This window comes from Chanodichthys erythropterus, chromosome 14 (assembly GCF_024489055.1).
Source record: "Chanodichthys erythropterus isolate Z2021 chromosome 14, ASM2448905v1, whole genome shotgun sequence".
Classification (NCBI taxonomy): Eukaryota; Metazoa; Chordata; class Actinopteri; order Cypriniformes; family Xenocyprididae; genus Chanodichthys; species Chanodichthys erythropterus.
In genome coordinates this window covers 15067476-15080986 of record NC_090234.1, presented here as the reverse complement: position 1 = coordinate 15080986, position 13511 = coordinate 15067476, and the positions used below count along the sequence as shown (strand labels likewise).

General features: G+C 38.3%; 1 protein-coding gene across 9 annotated transcripts in view; it reads left to right on the top strand.

Moving 5' to 3' along the window:
- The first annotated feature begins 5684 nt into the window (after positions 1 to 5684).
- The window catches only part of LOC137035587 (bromodomain adjacent to zinc finger domain protein 2B), a 120710-nt gene continuing 112883 nt past the window's right edge, over positions 5685 to 13511 (top strand). For all 9 annotated transcript variants that reach the window (XM_067409020.1, XM_067409021.1, XM_067409025.1 and 6 more), the window contains exon 1: positions 5685 to 5820. The gene's annotated coding sequence lies outside the window, so the exon portion shown is untranslated. The remainder of the gene's footprint in view (positions 5821 to 13511) is intronic.

The window sequence follows — 13511 nt, the reverse complement described above, 5'->3', positions numbered from 1 at the left end:
ATCTGGGTAACACAAAAAACAACCCAAACACTGGGTTATTACGTTTGAGCCAGGATCTGGGTAACACAAAAAACGACCCAAACAATGGGTTGTTAGGTCTGAGCCAAGATCTGGGTAACACAAAAACGACCCAAACACTGGGTTGTTACGTCTGAGCCAGGATCTGGGTAACACAAAAACGACCCAAACACTGGGTTGTTATGTCTGAGCCAGGATCTGGGTAACACAAAAAAACTACCCAAACACTGGGTTGTTACGTCTGAGCCAGGATCTGGGCAACACAAAAACGACCCAAACACTGGGTTGTTACGTCTGAGCCAGGATCTGGGTAACACAAAAAACAACCCAAACACTGGGTTATTACGTTTGAGCCAGGATCTGGGTAACACAAAAAACGACCCAAACACTGGGTTGTTAGGTCTGAGCCAAGATCTGGGTAACACAAAAACGACCCAAACACTGGGTTGTTACGTCTGAGCCAGGATCTGGGTAACACAAAAAAAACTACCCAAACATTGGGTTGTTACGTCTGAGCCAGGCTCTGGGTAACACAAAAACGACCCAAACACTGGGTTGTTATGTCTGAGCCAGGATCTGGGTAACACAAAAACGACCCAAACACTGGGTTGTTACTTCTGAGCCAGGATCAGGGTAACACAAAAACGACCCAAACACTGGGTTGTTACATCTGAGCCAGGATCTGGGTAACACAAAAAACTACCCAAACACTGGGTTGTTACGTCTGACCCAGGATCTGGGTAACACAAAAACGACCCAAACTCTGGGTTGTTACGTCTGACCCAGGATCTGGGTAACACAAAAACGACCCAAACACTGGGTTGTTACGTCTGAGCCAGGATCTGGGTAACACAAAAACGACCCAAACACTGGGTTGTTACGTCTGAGCCAGGATCTGGGTAACACAAAAACGACCCAAACACTGGGTTGTTACGTCTGATCCAAGATCTGGGTAACACAAAAACGACCCAAACTCTGGGATGTTACGTCTGATCCAAGATCTGGGTAACACAAAAACGACCCAAACACTGGGTAGTTACGTCTGAGCCAGGATCTGGGTAACACAAAAAAAACTACCCAAACACTGGGTTGTTACATCTGAGCCAAGATCTGGGTAACACAAAAACGATCCAAACACTGGGTAGTTACGTCTGAGCCAGGATCTGGGTAACACAAAAAAAACTACCCAAACACTGGGTTGTTACGTCTGAGCCAAGATCTGGGTAACACAAAAACGACCCAAACACTGGGTTGTTAGGTCTGAGCCAAGATCTGGGTAACACAAAAACGACCCAAACACTGGGTTGTTACGTCTGAGCCAGGATCTGGGTAACACAAAAACGACTCAAACACTGGGTTGTTACGTCTGAGCCAGGATCTGGGTAACACAAAAACGACCCAAACACTGTGTTGTTACGTCTGAGCCAGGATCTGGGTAACACAAAAACGACCCAAACAATGGGTTGTTAGGTCTGAGCCAAGATCTGGGTAACACAAAAACGACCCAAACACTGGGTTGTTACGTCTGAGCCAGGATCTGGGTAACACAAAAACGACCCAAACACTGGGTTGTTATGTCTGAGCCAGGATCTGGGTAACACAAAAAAACTACCCAAACACTGGGTTGTTACGTCTGAGCCAGGATCTGGGTAACACAAAAAAAAAAACTACCTAAAACACTGGGTTGTTACGTCTGACCCAAGATCTGGGTAACACAAAAACGACCCAAACACTGGGTTGTTACGTCTGAGCCAGGATCTGGGTTACACAAAAACAACCCAAACACTGGGTTGTTACGTCTGAGCCAGGATCTGGGTAACACAAAAAAAACTACCCAAACACTGGGTTGTTACGTCTGAGCCAGGATCTGGGCAACACAAAAACGACCCAAACACTGGGTTGATTACGTCTGAGCCAGGATCTGGGTAACACAAAAAACAACCCAAACACTGGGTTATTACGTTTGAGCCAGGATCTGGGTAACACAAAAAACGACCCAAACACTGGGTTGTTAGGTCTGAGCCAAGATCTGGGTAACACAAAAACGACCCAAACACTGGGTTGTTACGTCTGAGCCAGGATCTGGGTAACACAAAAAAACTACCCAAACACTGGGTTGTTACGTCTGAGCCAGGCTCTGGGTAACACAAAAACGACCCAAACACTGGGTTGTTATGTCTGAGCCAGGATCTGGGTAACACAAAAACGACCCAAACACTGGGTTGTTACTTCTGAGCCAGGATCAGGGTAACACAAAAACGACCCAAACACTGGGTTGTTACATCTGAGCCAGGATCTGGGTAACACAAAAAACTACCCAAACACTGGGTTGTTACGTCTGAGCCAGGATCTGGGTAACACAAAAACGACCCAAACTCTGGGTTGTTACGTCTGACCCAGGATCTGGGTAACACAAAAACGACCCAAACACTGGGTTGTTACGTCTGAGCCAGGATCTGGGTAACACAAAAACGACCCAAACACTGGGTTGTTACGTCTGAGCCAGGATCTGGGTAACACAAAAACGACCCAAACACTGAGTTGTTACATCTGAGCCAGGATCTGGGTAACACAAAAACGACCCAAACACTGGGTTGTTACGTCTGAGCTAAGATCTGGGTAACACAAAAACGACCCAAACACTGGGTTGTTACGTCTGATCCAAGATCTGGGTAACACAAAAACGACCCAAACACTGGGTTGTTACGTCTGAGCCAGGATCTGGGTAACACAAAAAAAAAAACTACCTAAAACACTGGGTTGTTACATCTGAGCCAGGATCTGGGTAACACAAAAACGACCCAAACTCTGGGATGTTACGTCTGATCCAAGATCTGGGTAACACAAAAACGACCCAAACACTGGGTTGTTACGTCTGAGCCAGGATCTGGGTTACACAAAAACGACCGAAACACTGGGTTGTTACGTCTGAGCCAGGATCTGGGTAACACAAAAAAAACTACCCAAACACTGGGTTGTTACGTCTGAGCCAGGATCTGGGCAACACAAAAACGACCCAAACACTGGGTTGTTACGTCTGAGCCAGGATCTGGGTAACACAAAAAACAACCCAAACACTGGGTTATTACGTTTGAGCCAAGATCTGGGTAACACAAAAAACGACCCAAACAATGGGTTGTTAGGTCTGAGCCAAGATCTGGGTAACACAAAAACGACCCAAACACTGGGTTGTTACGTCTGAGCCAGGATCTGGGTAACACAAAAACGACCCAAACACTGGGTTGTTATGTCTGAGCCAGGATCTGGGTAACACAAAAAAACTACCCAAACACTGGGTTGTTACGTCTGAGCCAGGATCTGGGCAACACAAAAACGACCCAAACACTGGGTTGTTACGTCTGAGCCAGGATCTGGGTAACACAAAAAACAACCCAAACACTGGGTTATTACGTTTGAGCCAGGATCTGGGTAACACAAAAAACGACCCAAACACTGGGTTGTTAGGTCTGAGCCAAGATCTGGGTAACACAAAAACGACCCAAACACTGGGTTGTTACGTCTGAGCCAGGATCTGGGTAACACAAAAAAAACTACCCAAACACTGGGTTGTTACGTCTGAGCCAGGCTCTGGGTAACACAAAAACGACCCAAACACTGGGTTGTTATGTCTGAGCCAGGATCTGGGTAACACAAAAACGACCCAAACACTGGGTTGTTACTTCTGAGCCAGGATCAGGGTAACACAAAAACGACCCAAACACTGGGTTGTTACATCTGAGCCAGGATCTGGGTAACACAAAAAACTACCCAAACACTGGGTTGTTACGTCTGACCCAGGATCTGGGTAACACAAAAACGACCCAAACTCTGGGTTGTTACGTCTGACCCAGGATCTGGGTAACACAAAAACGACCCAAACACTGGGTTGTTACGTCTGAGCCAGGATCTGGGTAACACAAAAACGACCCAAACACTGGGTTGTTACGTCTGAGCCAGGATCTGGGTAACACAAAAACGACCCAAACACTGAGTTGTTACATCTGAGCCAGGATCTGGGTAACACAAAAACGACCCAAACACTGGGTTGTTACGTCTGAGCTAAGATCTGGGTAACACAAAAACGACCCAAACACTGGGTTGTTACGTCTGATCCAAGATCTGGGTAACACAAAAACGACCCAAACACTGGGTTGTTACGTCTGAGCCAGGATCTGGGTAACACAAAAAAAAAAACTACCTAAAACACTGGGTTGTTACATCTGAGCCAGGATCTGGGTAACACAAAAACGACCCAAACTCTGGGATGTTACGTCTGATCCAAGATCTGGGTAACACAAAAACGACCCAAACACTGGGTTGTTACGTCTGAGCCAGGATCTGGGTTACACAAAAACGACCGAAACACTGGGTTGTTACGTCTGAGCCAGGATCTGGGTAACACAAAAAAAACTACCCAAACACTGGGTTGTTACGTCTGAGCCAGGATCTGGGCAACACAAAAACGACCCAAACACTGGGTTGTTACGTCTGAGCCAGGATCTGGGTAACACAAAAAACAACCCAAACACTGGGTTATTACGTTTGAGCCAGGATCTGGGTAACACAAAAAACGACCCAAACACTGGGTTGTTACGTCTGAGCCAGGATCTGGGTAACACAAAAACGACCCAAACACTGAAAAAACTTGGGTAGAAAAAATAACCTAAGATAAGTTTTTTTAGAGTGCAAGCAATGGCAATTCTTTATTGAAAATCAGCTTTAAAGCAGCCTAAGATGATTAGCTGATGATCCCAGCATGGCCAAACTGGTTTTTAGAGGGATTTTTGGGCACTTGTCAGCTGCTCAGGCTGGTTTAAGTCAGGTGTTCTCACTGCTTCATGGGATTCATCCGGATTTTTCTTTTCCTTTCATTCCTCCACCCCCTCTAAAATACACATGTGAACTTAAGCCTGTTGCAATTTTTTTTTCTCAAACTGAAATCTCTCTGCCTCAGACAAGCAAACAAAATTGATATAAGTGGTGGCCTGTGCCAGCTGAAGTGGACTAAACTTAAATAAAGAACATGTCCTCTCCATTTAAATGCATTATTTTAATGTAAGGAATAAAATAAAGATTATGCTATTATTTATTCACTCTCATGTTGACTTATTATTTATATATATATATATATATATATATATATATATATATATATATATATATATATATATATATATTTTTTTTTTTTTTTTTTTTTTTTTTCGTATACATTTCTTTGTGACACGTTTATCAAGCTCCAAAAAGCAAAAATAAATAAATGAATAATCTTTAAAAAATTCTTCAAAAAAAAAAAAAAAAAAAAAATGCATGACAAAGAAGTGTTTCTTGATCGGTTATTAGATGCTGCAATAGTATTATAAGTCTGTTAAATGTTAATGAATAAGCGAATCAAGGGTTTACAAACTGATGATGATCATAATGATTATTTTTTTGCCATTTTTTTGCCAAAAAGAACCAAATAGCCAATCCTAAAATAGAGAGACACAATTAAATTCTGCCTCCTCAGATAAACCAGCCTGTTAAACTGAAAGATGTTGTGATCGTAGCGGTGTCATGTAAGTGAAAATGAAACAAATGTAAAAGAATAAGAGCTTTTGGTGACGTCACGCCGCTTCCTTCAAGTGCAATCGAGCTGAACCTTCACTCCGCCGCTGAAGATTCACACGCGCTCTCAAGTCACACAGGCAGCACTTCTACATACAGCTCCTCACACCGCTGTCGGACTCTAAGAAACCGGTCGGAAATTATCTGTATCCACATTATCTGTGTCCTGGATCATTTATATTAAAGTGAAAGCAAAAGGTGAGTGAATTATTTCATTAATCTGGCGGAGATCGCGCGTCCTTCGGTAACGCTGCGCGCACCCGTGTGTTGGTTTGTGTATAGTTGCTGTCGTTTGCGCACTGAAGCAGATTGATAAGTCACAAACTCAACAAAAGATGCGTTATTAATCATAATATGTTGTTAAAGTAATCGGTTATCACATTTTTAAGAAGTGTATGAAACCTGTCAAAATAATTACATTTTAAATCTTAAATCTAGTTAGTTGTCAAATGCTCCGAGTTCCTTTGTGTACACTAGTATCATCTTGTTAATGGGTAGTTTACATGTCAATGAGGTTTTTCTCATTCAAAGCCAATTTTTTTTTATGTTAAAACCACATATTTTATGAGGGAAAGTGTATATAGCCTAGTGTATATCACCGTTTTCCTTTTTAACTAGTTTTCCTTTACACTAGTTCATTTCAGTGTACGACAGATGGATTTTTAAGTACAAATATTGTCTGTTAAATAAAAGGAGCTTATAATAAAACAGTCTAAATATGGTTAAGATTAATTTCTCTGATGTCAACTGCAGTTAGAGGAGAGAAACGTGAAACTGTGTCATTTTTCAGAGTGTTCAGTCAGAAAATGTTTTTATTTAATATGTTGATCTTTGGTCTGATCTGTTTTCTGTGGACATTCAGGATTAGCCTTTATCATTCTAGACAAGTCATTGCAATACATATGGTTTCAAAGCAGCTTTACAGAAAAATAGTATCATGGTAGGAGACGTTTGATGTTCCAGATGTTGATCTGGGTGTGATGTTACAGCCTTCATGAATGATTTATAACAATAATCCTACAATATGACTATCCTCTTTAAATGTAATTTTGTTCTTGATATTGGTATCATCTTCTAATGCACTAAACTGATAATTTTAACTCTTAAAATGCATCATTTTGAAAACAAGATAATCTTATTTCTAGCTTAATGTAAATTTGAGTCTTTTGTGATTTAATGATTAATGCATCAGAGGGTTTAAATGTCCTCATTTAAAAAGAAAGTGCTGTGTTTATATAACCTGAGCAGTTCTAAGTTTTAGAAAGTTTTATTGTGATGTGTCGCTTGCTTGAGGAAAGGATGTTGGAGCGAGTTACCATATTGAGCCAGATCACCTTGATCTGTTTGCCTTTTGAAGAAGTGTTAACATGCCTCCACTCTTTACATATTGCAATGTTCGTTTGACCTCTTGAACTTGTGTTTGCTTGTATTGGGACTCGTCGAGTGAGATATGACACATGGTGATCAGAAATTGAGACCTCAAAAGGTGACGTGCTCACAAGCCACAGAAGCGATTCAGATTCAATTCAGTGACCAAGAATGTTGTCACTGTCCATAAAGATAAAAGTGGGCATTTTATTGTAAAAAAGATGAGAATTGCAATTGAGAATAATAGGAATTACTGTGTCTGGATGGGAAAATGTGCTGAATTGTCATGAAAATGTCAAAACTCAGTTTTTGTTTTTGTTTGTTTTTTTTCATTTTGGGACTTGAACCAGTTTTTGCAATTCACCCGATGGGTTTCCCTCCTTCTTCATTTGTCTTTGCTCCGCTTTTTTTTTTGACACCGGCTGAACTGAAGACGCCAGAGATCCGAGCGTCTTCCTAACAGCATGACATTGTGCTGTAAGCCACGAGAGATCCGTGAAATGAGCTTAAATCTCACATTTGAGCTCTCAATACCAGCTGTGAAAGAAGTCTCAGCAACGTACTGCTGCATAAGACATGTTTCAACACTGAAGCTTTATGAAGAAGATGTAAAATGCGTGGGGATTTTAATCTGTGAATAATTTTTTTTGAGCAAACTGATTCACTAGTCTAGAATGCATCCATTGTCTTGGAAAATATACTGGAAAAGAAACCTGCTGTAACACTTTTGAAATGGGTATTTAAGTTTGCAGGGCTCCAGAATGCGACCAAATAGTTGTATTTTGCGACATTTCTTTACTGCCGGTGCGACTAAATTTTGAGAGCCATGTTGCCCAACTTATGAGAGCTGCTGTTTCTGTTGCACATAATGCATATGAGAAACGTCAAACAAAATGAAAGCGGAACGAAACCGCGCTACTCGTTGAGCTGCAAAGCGTGGACTGTTATCAGCCGGGACAATAATAAACGGTGAGCTCAGAAGGATCTCGCGACACTGTTACTACAGAGCACTGGGAGATCCAGTGGATAGCGTTGAATTTGCAGCAGCATTAATAAAATCACAGCTAGATCTAGTGGAAAGCATTTCAATTCGGCAAAATATTCTCTGTCATAAACTACAGGTATCGGATCAAACAGTGCTGACTTTGGAAACCAGGAGAAATATTGTGCCATGCATGAACAAGTGTTTTTGATGATGTTTGTCCTTCGCACTTTTTCCAGCACTTCAAATCTCTAAATATGATCCCATTTTTAACCCATCTTTAATGTGATGATTTGTAAAACTAAAAGTTTAAAGATGAAGGAACACTTTGTTACAGAGAACCACACATGACACTATTTTGTTCCCTCGATTTGCTAAATTCTGCGCACGTTTTACTATTTCTTTCCCTTGATTTGCTAAATCGTGCACACATTTTACTATGTCTTTCCCTCGATTTGCTAAATTGTGTTGACGTTTTACTATTTCTTTCCCTCGATTTGCTAAGCTGTGTGCACGATTTACTGTTTCGTTCCCTCGATTTGCTAAGTTGTGTGCATGATTTACTATTTCATTCCCTTTATTTTCTAAATCGTGCACACATTTTACTATGTCTTTCCCTTGATTTGCTAAATTGTGTGCACGTTTTACTATTTCTTTCCCTTGATTTGCTAAATCCTGTGGACAATTTACTGTTTCGTTCCCTCGATTTGTTAAATCGTGCACGCGTATTACTTTTTTGTTCCCTTGATTTGCTAAATCGTGTATGTGGCTCTGTACTTTGTGTCAAACAAACCTTTATTCAAAAAGACATGAAATTACCAATATCACCAGTAGATGGCAGCAGAGGAGCACTTATTGGCTTATTAGCCATTTCCGCTCCCTAATATATGGGGAAAAATAGGAAAAGTATTAAAGTCTCATGAAAAACAAAAACTTTTCTTGAAACTGTGAATGAATTACACAGAAAGCATGTAAAGAGCGCTCATTTTATAATCACAGAAGCTGTCGGTCAGTTCAGTATGGTACATTTAATAGGCCTAAGAGTAGAATATTTACATTTTTCCCTATAAAAATGAGGTTTTCACATGTTACTGTTGTCAATAAAAGTTGATTTTTATTTACATCTCAATTCAAGCTCAGTGCTTTACAGTCACTTTTCTTATAAATAAATGTGTAATATTATTAGTAACTGCACTTATCAATGCAAAACAATAGTAAGATGATTAAATAACCTTTATGATTAACCCCCGCCACCAAATCAAAGTGCTGACGCCACCTTCTGTATATATTAGTGGCAGCGGTGCCACTGCTCTCAAATGTTAATCTGAGCCCTGTATTGTCAGCACTACATTTGTTGTTCCCCAACACTGCATCAGAACAGTGTTCAGTGTAGTTGTTATTGATGATAAGTGCTTTAAAGCACAGTTCTGTGTGGTGTTTCTTTGAGCTAATGCAGGGGAGCAGCTGTATTGCTGAGTGTCTGATGTTCTTCGGATCTCTACTGGGAATGCGCATCTCGTCCTCGCTGATGCATCGACCACGCAGCAGCTGCCTGATTGTGTGGAGATGCTTGGAAACCATTAGTGCAAATGAACTGAAAGAAACAGAAAGACCCTCCTCTTTTTTTCCTTAGACACACACACTCAGAGACATGGATTATACTAATACGTTCTCTCAAACTCGCGTTTTGTAGTGCAAACAAATGCCTATTGTTAGTTTTTGTAGAGCTGCAGTTGAACACAAAAGCGGCCTGTGATGTACTTGTTGTATCTCAGCTGCAGGAAGAATCTACAGCTGTCAGGACTTGTTTTGTGGTTGTACCTTTATTTTCCTACTTGAAAGAAAAATACAGTTTCACAAACAAAGTCTCTGCCGAAACTAGTTTGGACGGAGGCGTTGCTCATTCATGAAAAACTCTTGAGGTAGTTATTTTGCATGTTGTGTGTTTATATGAAAATAATAAAATTAGCTTAAACTAATTGCAGAACATGCAAGGTTTAGACTGTTTATTTCAGCAACTGCAAATGTTATTTATGTGGAATTTATGTATCATGAGAATTGCATTTCCCTTGATCTTTTGATATAAAGAAACTTGGGAAAACATTTGCGTTAATGATGCATATTGGGAGTTTGAAACAGTTCAGTCCAGTCACAGTGAGTTAAAAAGTAAGTAGTACACTGTAAAAAAATATTTTTGTGATTTATCACATTTTTTTTTCTTTTGTCAAATCAACTTCAATAATTAATATGGTTCAGATAACATAATATTTTGAGTTTCTGTTGATTAAACCAATCGCTTTCATTGTATTAACTCAATTTTTTAATTTCGATGAACTCAAAATTTTAAGGCAATCAGGGAACTTACTTTAAGTTAAACCAACAATTCTTTTTTTCAGTGTACAGATACTGTTATTCTAGAACTAGCAATAGCAGAGGAAGAATGATTTATTTATTTATTTATTTGTTTTAAAAAAGATCCCTCATTATTTAAGGTCACAATATAGCCAAAAAAAAGTTGTTTTTCAAACAAAATGAAGCACATTTTTGGGAGATTTATTTATTTATTTAGACATAATTAATTTGACATTATGACATAATTAAACACATTTTGCCACAAATTCCCATTTCTGTAATGCTTTTGAACAGGATTTTTTTTTTTGTAATTCTTGAAAATGGTTCTCATTAGATTCCATTACTGTATTAAAATTACTGGAAAGAAAATAAATTTTTAATTTAAATATTTAAATCTGTAAAGGCAATACAACAATTACTACCAGACATATACAAGTACTTTTATAATATTTTTTTTGACATTTATGACATTAATAACAAAAAATATATAATTTTTAATAATTAAAAACTAAACAAAAAACAATCATTTTTTGATCAAAAATAAAAAAATAAATAAAAACAACTTTTATATGCATTTATTTAAAAATAATAAATATTTATCAAAAATAAAAATAAATCAAATATATATATATATATATATTTGATTTATTTTTATTTTTGATAAATATTTATTATTTTTAAATAAATGCATATAAATACTATTAATAATAATATTTAATATATATATTACACTTATATAATATTCTTAATATTATATGCATTTATTTAAAAATAAGTATTTATTAAAAATAAATCAAATATTTTATATAAATGATTTATTTTTATTTTTGATAAATATTTAATATTTTTAAATAAATGCATATAAATATTAAATAAATAAATAAATAAATAAATAAAAAATAAATAAATAAATAAATTATTTAATTTGATTTATTTTTTATTTTTGATCAAAAAAAAGGCACCTTGTTCTTTGATAGGTTTCGTGAGATTCCCCAAGACAACCTAACTGTGAATCTAATCTAATTAAATATGTAAAGCACACACACATATACACAGATAGATTGTGCTTTTGAAATGCTTGACTTAAATAGCTGGAAGTCCCACAACGATGAGGGAAATTAGATTATACTGACAGTTCTGTGAATTCATCTGGCCAGAGATTCAAATAATAAAGCAGAGTTGCAGTCAGAAGGTCAACGCAGATTTATTCAGAACTGTCATCCTTGAAAGTGCAACAACCACCCATGAATACAAACCACTCTGCATCATGGTCTGGTATTTAAGGGGATGAAAAATAACACGGTGCCATTTGAATGTGGTGCATGTTATCAGGCTCTGCTCTCCTGGCAGGCAACAACATTAGCTCAAGGTTACAGTAATAGTGCTTGAAACAGCACTTTTAAATGCTAGCAGAATCACTGGACAGATGATTATTCGAAATGTTCCTCACATACTGCACACACGCGTTCATTTTGAGTACAGAATGAACACGGTGCAGCTTGTGATCACAGTGGACAAAGACTATTATTAGCCTTCTCCAACATTTGTTTGTTTATCAGCTTTAGTTTAATACTGTGAGAGAGCCACTAGAGGCTGTTATTATTATTATTTACTGAAACTGACTAGCTTATTGCTTTTATAAAACAGCAGTATGATAAAACACACAATAGTTACATTTATTAAAAAAATAATAATTGGTTATGATGAATTTGGAAAGACAGAAATTCTTGTAAAGTCTGTTCACATTATTTTCCTCTATTTTTTCAGTTGTGTTGCAACAATTCACAGTGATTATCAAATCTCAAAGACTGCAATTTAATTAAATAAATATATGTGCTGTGTGTTTCAGAGTGAAGTGGCACTTCCTTCATTTGAACAACTCATAATAGTAATAATAATATTAGTTTATTTATAATATTTTATTTATATAATATAAGAAAGCTACTAAAGACATATTTAAAACAGTTCATGTGACTACAGTGGTTCAACCATAATGTTATGAAGTGATGAGAATACTTTTTGTGCGCCAAAATACTATATCTAGTGATGGGAGATTTCAAAACGCTGCCATTGGATTTTATCAAAAATATCTTAATTTATGTTCTGAAGATGAACGAAGATGTGGAACAACATGAGGGTGAGTAATTAATGACAGAATCTTAATTTTAGGGTGAACTAACCCTTTGAAAGCCACTAACCTGGCAAACCCTGCAAGTGACTAGTGCACTGACCTCCTAAAAGTTGCGTAGTGTCAGACAATCTCAACTAGCAGTTTTAACAAGTGCTTTCCAGTTGTGTGCATTACGCATGAGCAAACGGATCATGGGCGGTCCGTGGGTGTGCCGTCTAAGCTGAAACCATACTTAACTCACAAAAAGACTCATGTCACTTCTACAGTCTTCCAAAACATTAACCAGAAACAAAGAGGAGATATTAAATTATGCATTCAAAGCCGTGTCACATCTATTCTGCAGCATTGGGGGGTCTAACTGCTGTCTTCAGACCCCCAAACGGCTCTTCCCGAATCCCCCTGCAGGAGCCCAGCATCCTGATTAATGAGTGGAAGATTGTGGAAGAGCGAGCGAGAAGTGAAAGATGGATGGTGCAGTGCAAGCGCAAACTTGCATCAAGAAAACTGCCCTAATTACTGACGGCCCTGTGGTTCGTTTGCTTTAAACTCACTGTATTCCCCCTTTTCTTCTATCCAGGAAGAACATTCCCCCCTTCAGACTCATCTAACGACCTCATTCTCAAAACCACAGCGATTAGTCATTCCCAACCAGTAAAACATCTACATGGACTTCCCCTCCAAGAAGACCTGTACACAAGACAAAACGATTGCTTGCACAACGTTGATGTGAAATAACTATTTCTATTTCAAAATCAAGAAGCAAGAACCTAGTCTTACATACAGACTTTGGACTGTTAGCAAATTCTGTCCAAAAACTGCCCATTTAAGACATGAAAAGCATCCAATCACAATTTGTTTTTATGTGCCCTTTAAAGGCCCACTGATGTGTCTTGGAACATGCAGCGTTATTCAGTGTATTGATGTAATTTCAACTGAAACAGGAAGATAGGGAGGGACATAGCGAACAGCTCCTCCCTTTTTTTTGATTCATTTCATTGATCTTGTTTCATTTCTAGCTGTTGATCTTGGTAAAGCCTCAGTTTCCTTCTAATCTCA